Source organism: Carassius gibelio, chromosome A9 (genome assembly GCF_023724105.1).
Source record: "Carassius gibelio isolate Cgi1373 ecotype wild population from Czech Republic chromosome A9, carGib1.2-hapl.c, whole genome shotgun sequence".
Taxonomy (NCBI): domain Eukaryota; kingdom Metazoa; phylum Chordata; class Actinopteri; order Cypriniformes; family Cyprinidae; genus Carassius; species Carassius gibelio.
This window is the reverse complement of record NC_068379.1, coordinates 19,820,239-19,836,549: the sequence shown is the minus strand read 5'-3', so window position 1 is coordinate 19,836,549 and position 16,311 is coordinate 19,820,239. Positions and strand designations below refer to the sequence as shown.

General features: G+C 38.9%; 1 protein-coding gene across 6 annotated transcripts in view; it reads right to left on the bottom strand.

Annotated features, from left to right (window-relative positions):
* LOC128019908 (Krueppel-like factor 12) overlaps positions 1 to 5,257 on the bottom strand; it is a 43,763-nt gene extending 38,506 nt beyond the window's left edge. The window contains exon 1 of one of the 6 annotated variants that reach the window (XM_052606254.1): positions 4,970 to 5,257. The gene's annotated coding sequence lies outside the window, so the exon portion shown is untranslated. The remainder of the gene's footprint in view (positions 1 to 4,969) is intronic. The other 5 variants (XM_052606255.1, XM_052606251.1, XM_052606252.1 and 2 more) reach the window with 5 other exon arrangements.
* Positions 5,258 to 16,311: the final 11,054 nt, after the last annotated feature.

The window sequence follows — 16,311 nt, the reverse complement described above, 5'->3', positions numbered from 1 at the left end:
CACTGAGTGAAATAACAACTACAGAGCAAAAATTCAGAGTTCAACTCACTTGAACATTAATAATACAGGAAGTCCTTGTGAGGGTATTTTTAACCTGAAATTTGACCCATTCTGGCACCCATAGCCTCACTTAATAGAATCAGCAGCTGGGTTTATGTTCATGCTTCATATGCAGTGCCTGCTTTTCAGTTTACTTTTCCACGTTTTTTGCTAGTATCCAGATTTAGATGTCAGGTATGAGTTTGAGCATAAACGGATAAAATAAATTGAATAAAATTAAAATAGAATATATAACTAACAAATAAATAGACAAATAAATAAATATGAATGATTGTGATAATCTCAGGGAGTCACCTTGCTCAGAAACATCAAATGGAAAATAGCCTAAAATTGTTTATGACATAAATAATCCAATTTATGATCGTGATAGTCTCAGATTAAACCATGTTTAGAGTGTATATATATATATATATATATATATATATATATATATATATATATATATATATATATATATATATATAAATGTCCCAAATCTGTTCTTTAATTAAATTAATAAATTCTCAGGATAATCTCAGATTGTATATTTTCACACACATACACGCATACACACATGCACGCACACGCACGCACACACACATATATAATATATTCCTGTAGCTCAATTGGTAGAGCATTGCAAGGTTGGGGGTTCGAATCCCCGGGAACACATGATAGGTAAAAATTAATAGCCTGAATGCACTGTAAGTCCATTTGGATAAAAGCGTCTGCTAAATGCATAAATTTAAATAAATAAAAAATTATGGCACCCATAGCCTCACTTAATAGAATAAGCAGCTAGGTTTAAATTCCTGCTTCACATGCAGCATCTGTTTTTCAGTTTACTTTTCCACGTTGTCGAGCATTAGGCGCCAGGTAAGGGTTTGAGCTAGTCGCCAGAGGGTAGTTATACTATATGAAATGGACTTAGGTTTGAGTCTCTCAGAACTGAGCCATGCATGCTGTGCTTTGCCTTTGGATTGTAATTGACTCCATATGTTGTTTTTATAATTTCTCAACCCCTCGATCCCCAGACCTACAACTGCTAACAAAGTTCATGCATATCTCAGAGCATCCTACCCATGGTTTCTGAGTTCCCTGATTGACCAATTAAATAATAATAATAATAATAATAATAATAATAATAATAAAAGAATTCAGAGCAAATCCTTAAATTGTTGTGCTTTGAGGGACTCTCCTTATAATTATTTGGTTTTTTTTTTTCCATTAAGTTTCCAAAAGTCATCTCAGGTTAAGGGACGCCATCTAGGTGCATAAAAGTTGTTGTCATGACGACAGGCAGAGAACAGCACAGGTCTGGTCGTCTTTGTCAGGCAGAGCCATACCATGTCTAATTACTTAAAAGCGTATGTAAATACATCACTACAGACATTCATACCATAAAGACTGTTCTGAATACTGTACATGACAGAAATAAAGAGTGTAGGGTATATCCAGAGTTACTGATACTGAATAGTGACAGTTTTCATGAATCATTTTGTTACTTGAAGTAGATGCAGAATTCCATGCCTTGCTTTCTGTGTCAGAGTGTTGAACAATCATCCCTCCCCCCTCACCAAGAACAGCTTCAATAAACAAACCAGGGCTGGACACCAGGGCCAAGGGTTGAACACACCAGAGGACATGCACTAGAACATTTTGTCAGCTTAGCAAAATGTCGAAATGAGACGGAAGAGAGGGATCATCAGATCCACGTTGTTACCCACAATCCCTTCTTTCATCTACTCTTAGTTTTTGTATGCTTATCTCAGATGGTCCCTTTTATTAGAGACACAGAGCAACTGGAAAATGGCCTGAAACTGTTAAATACATTTTATGATTATGATCTCAGGTTTGTCACCTTTCTTAGAAATATATCAAATGTAAAAAAAGAAAAGCCTTACAATTGATTAATAAATAAATACATTCATGGTCACAATCTCAAATCATCCCTTTTCTTAGAAACATATAGCAAACAGAAAACAGCCTGAAATTGTTAAATATGAATGTGCTGTGTCTCTTTAACGGTTTGTCACTAAAGCAGGATTGAACATTTGATCACCTGGGGCCGACAGCAATGTAGACCACAGGGGCATTCCTGAGTCCCTTGGGTTTAGCCTGGGACAGATGAGGCCAGTTTGGGACTGAATCCATCCCACTTCCTGGGCTAAAGCTCTGGGGGTATCTTTCAAGGGTTTACCAGATAATTCCTTCAGCAAGGTGTCCAGTCTCTGGCAAGTCCCATCAATAATTCACTAACCCCAGCCCACCTGTGTGAAGCTCCTCTGAGCAGAAGGGGTCTAAACTTTACTTCCCGATCCACATGGACAGCAGGGACCAGTTGTGTGGCTATAGAGACTCTTTTAATGGAATCCTCCAGCACAGCCATAAAGCAGAGGTGATAGGCAGATACGCTGTCCTATGATTATTGGGTCCCATTATTGAGCCCTCTATCTGTCTGATTGCAATCACTGAGCCATGGATGAAATCCTTCAATACTCTTCAGATAGGGAATAGAATTCACAAAGTCAAGGAATCAAACTGAAGCTTTTATTTTTATCAGAATATGTCCAATATGCTCTTGAATATATCAGTAGCCAACATTCAAAAGTTTGGGGTTGGTAAGATGTCAATATGTTTTAATTAAATTTCTTATGCGAACCAAGTCTGCATTTTCATTTATCAAAAATTCAGTGAAAACAGCAATATTGTGAAATATTACTGCAATTTAAAATCACTATTTATTAATATACTGTAAACTGTAATTTATCCCTGTGATGGCAAAGCTGAATTTTCAGCAGCCATTGCTCCAGTCTTCAGTGTCACATGATCCTTCAGAAAATCATTATAATATGCTGATTTGGTACTCAAACATAACTTTTTATTATCAGTGTTGAAAACATTTACAATTTATATGATTGTTTTTTAAGATTATTTGACGAATAGAAAGTTCAAAAGAACAGCATTTATTTAAATTATAACACTTTTGTCTCATTATAAATGCCTATGCTGTCACTTTTGATCAACTTAATGCATCCCTTTTTTTAATTAAAAAAAAAGATTCTCAGATTTTAATCGTACAGTGTATATAGCTCAAATGAAAACAAAGATTTGGATCTAAAATGATCTAAATTAATACATTTGAAAAGATGTCATGAACATTAACAGTTACATAACAACAATATAAACTGAGATTTGAACATGAAAAACACGCTAAAACAAAAACTTATCTTTTTTTATTGTATTACGACAACGTAAGGTGCTGCTTCTGTGCTGTCTGTGCAAAACTCACCTCCACAATGCTAGAGTGTTCAGGGTGGTTGCCAGGGATTTGGTTGCGGTTGCTAAGGATGTTCTAAGAGGCTTGTAGCATGTTGCTATGCAGTTGATAAGGTGTTCTAAGTGGTTGCTAGGTGGTTACATACTGACCCAAGACATAAGAGACCACCTCAAAGACAAAGATCTTTTATTCTGTGTAAATCTAAGGGCTTTTTTCCCACCCATTTTATGGTCCTCCAGGTGAATACCGTAAATCTGTTCACATAGTACAACTCTGCTGAACAAGCCACCCAATTTGAGGCATCACTCAAATGCTTGACCATAAAAATGAGGAATAATGAAAGTTAATGGTCGCTTACTGAGCACCACTAAATTCCATTTGTGGCCAACATGAACTACAGTATCAGCTGCAATAGTATTGTTTACTACTAGTGTTTTGGACAATACAAACATACACTCACTTTAACTTTAGGTCTTTTAACCGCAGTAAGAGCATTAAATAACATCATCTCTCTGGCAGAATTGCCCTGAGCAGCAGTGGCTGCCTAACAGTTTAAGGCTGAGTGACCAACATTTGCACTGTGTAGAGTCACACAGATCAGGACACAGTTACTGTATCAAAGTACACCCACACACACACACACACACACACACAAACACACACGCACGCACTCATAGGGGATCCTACCTCCACCCACAATTACACACACACAAATGCACATCGACCTCCACATCACTCTCTCCGCGAACAAATGCCTTCGCTGTCAGTTGTGGCCAGGTCCGCCGTAATTGAAAACAACAGCCACGGGCCAGCCCACAGACATGGCACACCAAGCCAGGAGCCTGTCACTACTGACAGCCAGCCATCAATTCAATACCAATGCCTGTTCCTTGAGGAGCGGATGACATCCACGAACACCACCCCTGCAACACCCCGGCGCACACACACAAACACTTGCCTCCCGCCCCCTCGCTGTCCTTCCTCCACCACTTGAGTCTCTGATTCCTACCCCAGTTTGTCACCACAGTAACCCCACTCACCGGGAAGCCTGTCATCGCTTCGGAGATGCACGTGCCATCGGAAACACACACATACATGCTCAAACTCCCTTGCGTTCATGCATGCATGCCGAACGAGGGGGATCAAACTTTTTCGAGAGTGGAACAGGGGCCGCTCAGAGACCTCCGACTCCCTTCCCTCGCACACACTTCTCTCACAGCATGTCAATATTTAACCCAGAAAAAAAAAACACTTTGTCTGTTTTTAAAATAAATGATCTTTTCTAAAAACACCTCTATACAATTCTACACACACTTTGTGAACCTGAAAAACTGTTTAACTCTGTTGAGACACTTCAAATCCCTTTATTGAACATTTATATTGTGTATAGCACTTAATGTACATTTTAAACTGAAAGAACACCATAGGAAAAAAAATCACACTATGTTTTTTTATCACGTCTTTGGCCACCTGCATTGCACGATTGTTATAGAAGGCTGGACTGCATCAGAATTGTCATTTGCGTAACACTACAGTGACAGCTGAACAAGATGCACAGAGCAGAGACAAACAAGCAAGACGGAGGCATTCAAAGAAGAAGAGGAAAAAGAACAGCGAGAAAAAGCAAAAGATGATCAAATATACACAGACCTTACCAGGAGCTGCAGAGCGACAGAAACTGTCTTCCTTATACAGTCCTCTCTGTCTCTCTCTCTCTCTCTCTCTCTCTCTCTCTCTCTCTCTCTCTCTCTCTCTCTGTGACTCCCTCCCCTCTCAGCTCCTCTCAGCTGCTCAGGGCAGTTCTCAGGAAATGAATGGGAGCTTACAGAGAACTGTTGTACTTGCAAATGACTTACCACGGTCACATGATCTGTTAAATGTAGGGTGGGCCGGTGGGTGGAGGCTTCATGAGCAAGAGAAGACAATATACTCTAAGCTTTAACAGCATGCATCAAATTACACGGGGCCCCTCGTGGGAGGTTTCCGACATGTCTCTGAGCCCAGGGAGTGGAGAAACGCTAGACTACCTCCCCGTTTAAAGGGTAAGAGCGAAAGAGAGATAGAGAGAGAGAGAGAGTGAGAGAGAGAGAGAGACAGTAGGTACATTTCCTCACAAAAAGTGCCCTACTTTACAAAAGTTTAGAATCTGACAATAAAAAATTTTAAGTTTAGAAAAGGAAAGCATGTAAATATTTTTGTTAAATTAATGTTTTAAAAGTAAATAATAATTTATATTACAATTATGATTAGCCTACATATTATGATTATTATTCTTATAATCGTTATTATTATTATTATTATTATTATTGTTAAACATTTCATGCTGTATTTTAGTCTTAGATTCATATTTGATCTACTGTATTTATCACAAATTGAAAACATATAAAAATTTGGTTTTATTAACCTAAAGTAATTATCTGCAGACATTTAACATAATAAGAAATAGAATCAAGCATTTAGATTTTGTGCCTGCATTAAAAGAAGTTTCGGTAAGAAACCGTCTGCTGAATATGTAAATATAAAATATAAATGCCAGCAACACACAGCTTTTAATTGGCTCAATTTCTATTAGTCATCAGACACTGCTCCCTTTTAGATTATACGTCTCTGTACTGAAACTCAACACAAGCCATTTATTTCTGTTCATGTAAGCACGTAAAAGGCAATGTTGCGAAGGCTCAATGATGGTTTGTTGAAGAAGCAGCTACGGTTTTCAAGAGGCAGATTTGCTCTCCTGGGAACCCTAATTAATGTATAGGAAACAAAGCTAATTTGCATCTCTGATAGGCTTTGCGTTCCATGCCCACAGAAACTGATTGGGTTCATAGTGATTTGAATACTCTGCCCATCTTAGTTTCCAAAAAAAAAAAAAAAAAATGTACTTACTTATGTTATAATTCAGTTATACATATATATTTGTTGTTTCATGCTGTGAAGACTTACATTTTGCACTCAATCTCTCTGTGTAGTGGCATCCTTAATAGTCCATTCCTTAAATATACTGATTTGAAATACTGAAGTGTAACACATTAAATGTTTAGGCACTTGAAACATGCAGATTAAATTGATCAGATTAAAAAATAATTAAGTAATATTGATTCCCGCAAAGGATAAACCAGATACATTGTAACTGTGAGATAATATCATTATGGTGAATTACACAGGAGAAAACAAGGACTCGTATACTTGGGTCTGACAAAATGGCCATTGAAATACCTCTCTGCTGATGCTTTTAATGATGATAAGCCCTGATGCTTCTTCATGAAATGTTATACCACCCAGCTGCAGCCTCTGACAAGAGTGGCAATTTCCCCAGCAATAATGACATATCAAGGAAGTAGTCCCGCTCTGCCCGCACACTCCCATCCCAGCTTGGCACACAAAGGGTCCTGGCATGTCTTGTAAAGGGCTGAACTGAATCAGGCGTTCCAGTGGGAGGGTGAGCTGTGTATGGAACTCTGCCAGGGAACATGGCCCCATCTTAGCTCCCCTGCAAAGAGGAGAGAGAGAAAGAAAGTGAACAGAAAAAGAGTGAACACCCTTGATTACAGCTGTGGCACGGAAAGGACACAAGGCTATTAGGTGGGCTCTAATGTCCGTGTTTACCACGGTTAACTACACAGCAGGCAAACAGTTGGTGTAAGGTGATAAGATTAACCAATCCCAAGTAGGCCAATATATACACATTTACACTTCAACCATAAATAACATGCCAACAAAGCTTTCAGTTCCACCAGCATTGTCCAAAGTAGACGTGACCCCCTCGAGCAATCCTAATCTATTTTAACATTAGAAAGGGCATGTCTACGGGGTAGTTTGTTAATACATTAATTCTCATGATGATCAAACTTGCATGATTTTCTCTGTTGTGTGAAACACTAAAGGAGATGTTTAGCAGACTATCCAAGCTGCTCTTTTCTATACAATGAAAGTGAATGGTGACCATGACTGCCCCTGGTCCATATGACGTAAAAAGTATATGTTTTACACATTGAATAATAGGATTAAAATGGCATGGGAGATTTTTTCTTTTGTATTTTGATTAACCTTTTAATGTTTAGACAGTGACTGCAGAAATACTGAAAAGAAAAATACAAAAAACTAATCAAATCAACTACTCCAATGTCCTAGTGTGAAGAACTAGCTTTTGATGAGGGCAATGGTGGGCCATCAATAAACAAAGTACTTAACGATCTACGACATTGTGTGGAAGCTGGGAAATGTGTTGACTCTGCATTAGCCATAAAGCTTTCCCGGCTACATGAGAGACCTGGTCGCTGCGCAATAAATGCATCTCCTGCTGGTTAACTTACCGCTATCTGTGAGCCTGCCCTGCACATTCTGCACAGAACAAGAAAAGGACTTGATTCACAGCATTTCACTGTCAAATTTGACTGGAATATAAATATCATGACATTATGTGCACATCCTTTACAGCTGCAGTTGACAATTGTCACTATGATAATACAGTTTTGCTTTCACGTACTTACTAAGAGTATATTTATTGGTCAACTTCAAACTAAATAACAAATAGATTCAAAGTGAAATTAGATTATGGATTAGAAATTATATTACACAGAGGTAGGTTCAGCCCTACTCCGAATCCACTTACAAACAAGTAGCATGGTGTTATTGAAAAATCAAATATATGAAAAGGGCTAGATGTACACTACCATGATACCATTGCTGCATTGTAGCAAAAAATCCTAAATGTATCATGAGAGAACTGGCAAAATTATATTTTTAATGTAAGATCCGTCATATCTTCCATGTGCAACATAAGCTGTAATTAATTTAGAAAAAGAAGCATCTAGTTCAACACAATTTAAACAAACTGGTTTGCTTCAGTTATAAAAACAATATTGTGAGGGTGAGGCCATGCTCAGAGGTCCACAGCTCAAATCAGCCAGAATATCTGAGAAAGATAGGTCTGTGGTGACAGGGTGTTTCTCCATGTTGTCTGGTCACTTCATTTGTTTGGGCTCTGATCTCTTAAAGGGTTAGTTCACCCCAAAATTAAAATCCATCCATGTTTTACTCACCCTTGACGCATCCTAGGTGTATGTGACTTTCTTCTTTCAGATGAATCCAATCTGAGTTATATTAAAAATTGTCCTTGCTCTTTCAAGCATTTCAGTGCGGGGTAAGTGGGCGTTTGTTGTCAATAGTTAAGAAGGCATTGAATAAAGTGTGTGCATCTGTAATAAAATGTCCCTCACATGGCTCCAGGTGTAGTGAATCCATGTGTTTTTGTAAAATAAATATCCAGATTTCAAACATAATAAATACTTTTTTTCTCACATCTGCTGACTGTGGGACGTGGAAGATGTGCAGGCAGATGATGTAGTACGTCAGCGCTGCGTAGTTAGGGACGAGTGCAAAGAGAGAACCAAACAAATGCCGGTCATGAATTAGAAGCACAAAACTAGGATTTATAAAGAAAAATGTTTGGGGATTTTGATATAAGCCAAGAGGAGACTGGTTTTCCTTTGCTAAAGCAAGAAACCTGTTTTCATTGCTCCTACATTTCCCAGAGGAGCATGCGTGAAGCGTATGTCTTCTGCATCCCACAGTCAGCAGATGTGAGAAAAAAAGTGTTTATTAAAATTTAAATCTGGATATTTATCTTACAAAAACGCATGGGTTTGCTACAGAGGGCCTTTATTTCCCCCCTGGAGCATGTGAGGGACGTTTTATTACAGATGCGCGCACTTTATTTCACTGCTTCTGAAATGTTGACAACAAACAACCACTTACCCCCACTGAAAGGCTTGGAAGAACAAGAACTATTTTTAATACAACTCCGATTAGATTCATCTGAAAGGAGAAAGTCACATACACCTAGGATGCTTTGAGGGTGAGTAAAAGTACCTAAATTCACCTCATTTACTACTAACCCTAATGAACGATTTGCTACAATTCTGGGAGGAACCTTGTGTTTCCTGGATTGTACGCTGATTCAACTCAATTTTAGTCTCAAATGTTTGAACATTCCTCTTTTTATGATCTATAACACAAATACATATGCAGTATATACATTTGATATACATCACTATCATTTACTGGGTTACGGATATGTTTCAAACTAAGATAATAGAAAACTATGCCTCGAATTAAGCAGTGTTTAAAGCAGTGGTGTGCAGTTAATTTTCAATGTGATTGGATTCATGATTTTAGCCCGTCAGAGGATAATCCAAGCGAAAAATCCTTCATACTTGCACTGAAGCGGGGGAGCTGAGCCATATCTAGGGACCAGAAAATCATAGACTTGTGCCTCTTTTGGTCTAGTTAGCAACCTCCCAGAACAGCCTAGCAACCACTTATGACACCTTAGCAACCGCATTGCAGTGGCCTGGCAACCACTCACAACACCCTAGCCAAGAACCACTCACATTATTTTTCAGAAAATCTAGACATTCAGTTCTTTCAAATGTTATGGAAGGTTTACTGTGAAATTTCCACCAGTTGTCAACAATAAAAAGCCAAGAAAGGACCACAGACCATAGAAGAACTGTAAAAGTGAAAACAGGGACTTAGGGAAAAAGGTTTTATTACTTTAACTAGTATAAAGACACGTAAAATAATCTTTGCGTAAAGTCTATGCTGAACCAGGCAGTCTTTTTCTGACTAATAAGTGTATTATTCCAGTAAATGTTCTTCAGTGTGAAGTTCAGAAGCACATGACATGTGCATGCTTGGGAGTCAGGGCTCTTCAGGAGGCTGTGTGTGTGTGTGTGTGTGTGTGTGTGTGTGTGTGTGTCCACCTGCACAGACCCTGGCTGTAAAGAGGGGGCTCTGGCTGGTGTGGCTGCAGGGTCTGAATCGGGTCTGTATCTTTGTGCAGTGGCCAAGGTCAGCACATCTCCGCGGGGCAGAAGCAGAGGCAGGGGCAGGAGCGGGGGCGGTTGCCTAAATACCATCACTACCTCTACTGTGTCCAATAGCAACTGCATCCGCATAAGGAAGAAGTGTGCACTCTGTGGGCAACTGCCAACCCCGACACAGACAAACACACACTAAAACATACATATCACAGCTGATCTTTGTAGACATACACAAGCACACAAAACTACTGGAGAAATGGAGCTTTGTAAAGGACAGCTGTGAAAGTAGCAAGCGAGAGCGATGTGTTCTCAGACTGCAGCCTAGGTATTATGTGATCTCCACACAGATCTATTACATGGATCATTTTCCCTCACAGGGTCTGACTTAGCAAAGGTGGAGCTGACATTTAACCCTCAGGAAACTGCTACCAAAGTCACCTGAACATGAGCGATGGGCGGATGAGTGATACGACTACCCAACTTCATTAATAAATAATATACAGTCATTCACACATTTTCCTCTTCTTTTTGAGAATTTCACAGGCTTCACTGTTGTTAATTTAGCTAGCAAGGGTTGAAATAAATGCTCTTTTCCTAAATCTATTCCACTGTCCATGTGGCATCATTTTATTGCACAGTAATGCTTAGTACCTTTCACTGTTGTAAAGCTACCAAGATACATTGTTTTAGACATTTTCTAACACAGGATCACATAAATTCTCCACATAGAATACATTTCCAGAATGCAATGTGAACTATAATCCAAGAATGCAATAGAAGTGAGAGAAATGTACTATAAATATAGTCAAATCTAATTCAATACTGAAGGTGTTTAGACACATTAGAAAACTTTTTCAGGCCAAAAAAAATCCCTAGTCTATTGTCGATATATACCAATGTATAAAGCACAGCTCACACAGCTATAAATTCCAAACCAAGCAGCCTTTAGCCGGTCAATGTAGTGAATCCAGGTGACCAACTTGAACCATGGCAAAATCTAATGCAAAATTCCAGATTGTGTGGATTCCTATTCAATCATACCTATTACAATTCTCAAAACAACAATAAATGTGATCACACCTTTAAAAAAAAAAGGTTGATGATTTTCAAATAGCCAACTGTGAACTCCTCCTAAAGTGCTGTAAAGTATTAATTATTTTACAAAATACTATATGTTGAATATTTTTGGGGTATCTGGGTATAAGCTTAGTAACAAGCTAATCTTAAACTCTACCAAAAATCAAAAACAAGGTGTTTCTCCCATGGGGAGCCCTATTTGTATGACATGCAGAGTTTCTGCCAACATACAAAGTTTCAAATTAGTCACATAACAGCTAGGATGCTGCCTAAGAAGACTGTGTAGGCAGCACAGCAGCTCACTAGGTTTTAGAAAAGACATTATCGAATATCGTCATATAAACCATACTCTTCCCTTATAAACATTTACCATGATTTTATTATGTATAGTAACACTTACTGCAGAAACATTGTTAATTTTGGTCTAAGCATTATGTAGGACCCATCCATGCTGGTTTTACCTGCTGTTTCTAGGGTCTTAACACAAATACCACAGTTCAACTATAGTTATATGTGCAAACTATGGCCAATTTTAAGAAGGATACATTTAGGGAGTTACAGCAGAGTTAATGCAAACCCAGCGCTAAATCAACCTGCATAAGGAACTATAACAGCCCCTGGCATCATCTGAAGGGCCAAATACTGTATACAGAGCACACCCATCACCCAGCCACACGGCCACTAGGAGAGCATTGGGTTTGTGTTGAACCTTTTGTTGCTCTTTCCCCAGCCAGCAGCCATGGTTTAGTAAAAGAGAGACCTCCCCTTGTTTCCAAGCAGCTCCACCCCTCCCACCCAGGCTCAGGGTTGGGAACAGTCAGTGCTGTTCATTGTGGGGGCTTTCGGTACACAGAGGAGGCTGCCAGCAGGTAGCCATGGCAACAACATTGCTTTCACTCTCTACTTTTTTGTGCTTTAAAAGGGGACTGTGGAGAACTGGAGGGGCCCTCATCACAGGCCAAATTAAAGAGGTCACAGTCATTTGCTGGCACCAGTTGAAATAATCATAGAGACGGATGTGTTGCAAAGCAACAGTGAAATGGAGGGGAAAAAATGAGCATATTAAGCAGACAGCTCGTTCAATTGTAATATGATTCATTTATGTTGCAAGTGGGAAATTGGAAGAGAAATGACAAGAAATGCATTTGTCAGAAGAGTTCGGGGTAATTACGAGCACAAGCATTCTGCGTTAATATAAGGGCACAGCATTCATTTCAGACCAGAGTCGATTGGTCGGGTGTGCAAACATCTAACTTTAAAGAGAAGTGCAGACAAGCTTTATCTTTCAGCAAACACCTCAAATCAATAGCCATGAGTGCTGTTTACTCGAACACTACATATTTACAATCAGGCAGGATTCACTGCTCTGCACGCATTCTGATTTTTTCATAATTTCTTCCATAGCGTATAAACCAAACGTTATAATCCAGATCATGTATATTTACATTTTGGCAAGGGTTAGAATTCCACAGGCCACAAACCCCTTGACTCTGACTAGGTCTATTTCCTGTATTTTCATCAGCTTTTTGTGTTTTTAACTCAGCACGGGTGTGAAACAGGAAAACCGATATCATTGTAAAATGCTGGAATGTCTCATATTGGTGAAGGCTGCTTTGACTTTATGATACTGACCAGGGCAAGTCACTCAAAGCTGCTTATTTTTATTTGGACTTTACTGAGCTTAATCAGGAGTGGGATTTGATTTATTGCCCATGTAAATCAAACACTCAAAATGCATGCAGCCAAGCCTGGGGTGAATTGCTGTAAAGAATATTACAATTAGATTACATCACAGCCAAACCATTTCTATTTTTACATTCTGATTAAACACAATTTTTCATATCAGGAATTTCCAGAAGAGAGGTCCAAAACTGAACGTAAGGCTTTCCTACTCACGCAAGAACAGTTATAGTTAATGAGAGCATTGTTATAGTAAGCTTTAAAAATCCTTTTTCCACTAGATCTTTCTTGGCAAATGCATTTAGTTAAGCTCCCATACAAGGTCATTTTTGGGTCAGTGACGCTCACTTCTTGGGTACAAAAAAATACATTACAAATGCCCTTCATGCATAGAACGACTTAAATGCTATTATATATATATAAATATATATATATATACAGTACAGACCAAAAGTTTGGAAACATTACTATTTTTAATTTTTTTGAAAGAAGATTCTTCTGCTCATCAAGCCTGCATTCATTTGATCAATATGCTTATATATATATATATATATATATATATATATATATATATATATATATATATATATATATATATATATATATATATATATATAGGACTTTTTCTATGTACACAAAAGGCCTGTTTCTCTCAAATATTGTTCAGAAATCTGTCTACATCTGTGTTAGTGAGCACTTTTCCTTGCCGAGATAATCCATCCCCCTCGCAGGTGTGGCATATCAAGATGCTGATTACACAGCATGATTATTGCACAGGTGGGCCTTAGGCTGGCCACAATAAAAAGCAACTCTAAAATATGCAGTTTTATCACACAGCACAATGCCACAGATGTCGCAAATTTTGAGGGAGCGTGCAATTGGCATGCTGACTGCAGGAATGTCCACCAGAGCTGTTGTCGGGGGATTTAATGTTAAATTCTTTACGATAAGCCATCTCCAAAGGCGTTTCATAGAATTTGGCAGTACATCAACACAACCACAGACCACGTGTAACCACACCAGCCCAGTATCTCCACATCCAGCATCTTCACCTCCAAGATCGTCTGAGACCAGCCACCTGGACAGCTGCTGCAACAATTGCATAACCAAATCATCCAAAATCTCTGCACAAACTGTCAGAAACCGTCTCAGTGTCATCCTCATCGGATCTCGACCTGATTGCAGTTCGTCGTTGTAATCGACTTGAGTGGGGAAATGCTCACATTCGATGGCGTCTGGCACTTTGATACTGATACTTGGGTGAGCGGTTTGCCGATATCAACCTTGTGGATCAAGGGGCCCATGGTGGCGGTGGGGTTATGGTATGGGCAGGCGTATGTTATGGACAACGAACAACGAAGGTGCAGTTTTTGATGTCATTTTGAATGTACAGAGATACCGTGACATGTTCTTGAGGCCCATTGTTGTGTAATTTATCCACGACTATCACCTTATGTTGCAGCATGATAATGCATGGCCCCATGTTGTAAGGATCTGTACACAATTCCAGGAAGCTAAAAACATCCCAGTTCTTGCATGGCCAGCATACTCACCAGACATGTCACCCATTGAGCATGTCTGGGATGCTCGACAGCATGTTGCAGTTCCTGCCAATATCCAGCAACTTTGCACAGCCATTGAAGAGGAGTGGACCAACATTCCACAGGCCACAATCAACAACCTGATCAACTCTATGCGAAGGACATGTGTCTGACCCCCCAATACAGTAAAACTGCACATTTTAGAGTGGCCTTATATTGTGGCCAGCCTAAGGCCCACCTGTATATATATTATTAGAGTGGAGACTCTTTTATATTATTTACCCAAAAGTGTTTAGTTAAAGTCTCGTACAAATTATTTTAACTTTCTGAATAGCTTAAATTTCTGGTCCCTAATATATCTGAAATAGCCATGGCAACACCCAATAACGAATCATGATGCTGCAACATTAAGTGTGAAATCTCAAAGGAAAACCACATTGTCCATTAAGCCAGCATCATTTAGCATCAGATATCATTTTAGACTATGAGCAATCAAATTTCCTTTGATTTATACTGTCAAAATGGTAATTTATGGCTCAGACAAAAATGCAAAAAATGCATACGATAAAAGAGAAAGCATTAGCAAAGTATTTCATCATGTTACATATATATGACTTAGCTTCACAAGTATAAAACCAGTGGATCATTTTACCCATTTCGCCCACCTCTAAGTTTAATCATCTTTCAGCATGGTTGTGCATTGTGTATTCTGTACCTCAATTAGTCACACAATTTTAAAAGACCCGTGAACATTTGCCTATTAATTTACTTATCCAATGTTACAGTTCTCTAACTGTTTGACTGACATGTGTGCACCTTGCTCACAAACTCCTTTACTTGTTTTTCTCACTACCACCCACCCGGTCTCCTCCCTTTCCTGTGTGATAGGCTAACAGGAGACATCGCCCAACCTTATGCTTGACTTCCCCCACATTTGCAGCAGATGGCCCTCACCATCAAGTCTGATGGAGGAATTCATCTGCCTGGGCTTCCTGACCAGGACCACCCCTCCTCTACACTGACTGACCTATTTGTATTCTCTGCACAGCAGATGAGGCACCCTGCCCTCTTCGCTCTGGGCATCTGGGGACTGGCTCCTGGAACTAGAGCCAGCCTTTGCTGGCAGGAGCTTGCTGTAACCCTCTGAAGCTTCTCGACACGCTTATATGCACAGAGAGAGAGCAAGAGAGTCTAGCCTCATGTCCTCGCTGTCACCTGGGCATGTGGTGGTCTGAGTGTATCCTAAACAAAAAGGATGAGTGGTCAGTGCACTGATGCGCTCTGATGTTCTACTAAACCATTCTTAACACAGAGGAAACACTTTCAACTTCAAAACTGACACTATGAAAGCAAAAAATATAAGATTTCAAAATTAACTACAATCTGTTATCAAACTATTACTATATTTTTTATGCATGTAAACATTTGTCTATTTTAGCTTCTCCAAAAGAATTTTAGATAAAGTTACACAAAACTAATAATTCATAATAATCATTTCTAATAAATAATCATTAAAATAAACTTAACTGAGATCTAACAGAGCAACCTCTGAGCTATTAAAACAGTGGTTCAGATAAACATTAGGACATTCTTAACACAAATGTGACCGAGCCTGACACTGCAAGCCCATGAGAAAGAGAACTCACAAATAAAACCTATTTAATTTTTTTATTGTTGTTTCGCCTAGTCAGAATAAGATTAGATGGAGAGCAAATTGCTAAAGTCTACAATCAAAAGTTTGAGATTTCAAAATTATCTCATTTATCATTAACAATTAACATTTGTTATCAAACCCAAGACCAGATTATGTAAGCTTTGATAATTACATTATTTTTTTTCTTTATACTCATTCAGTATGTAAACAGTTGTC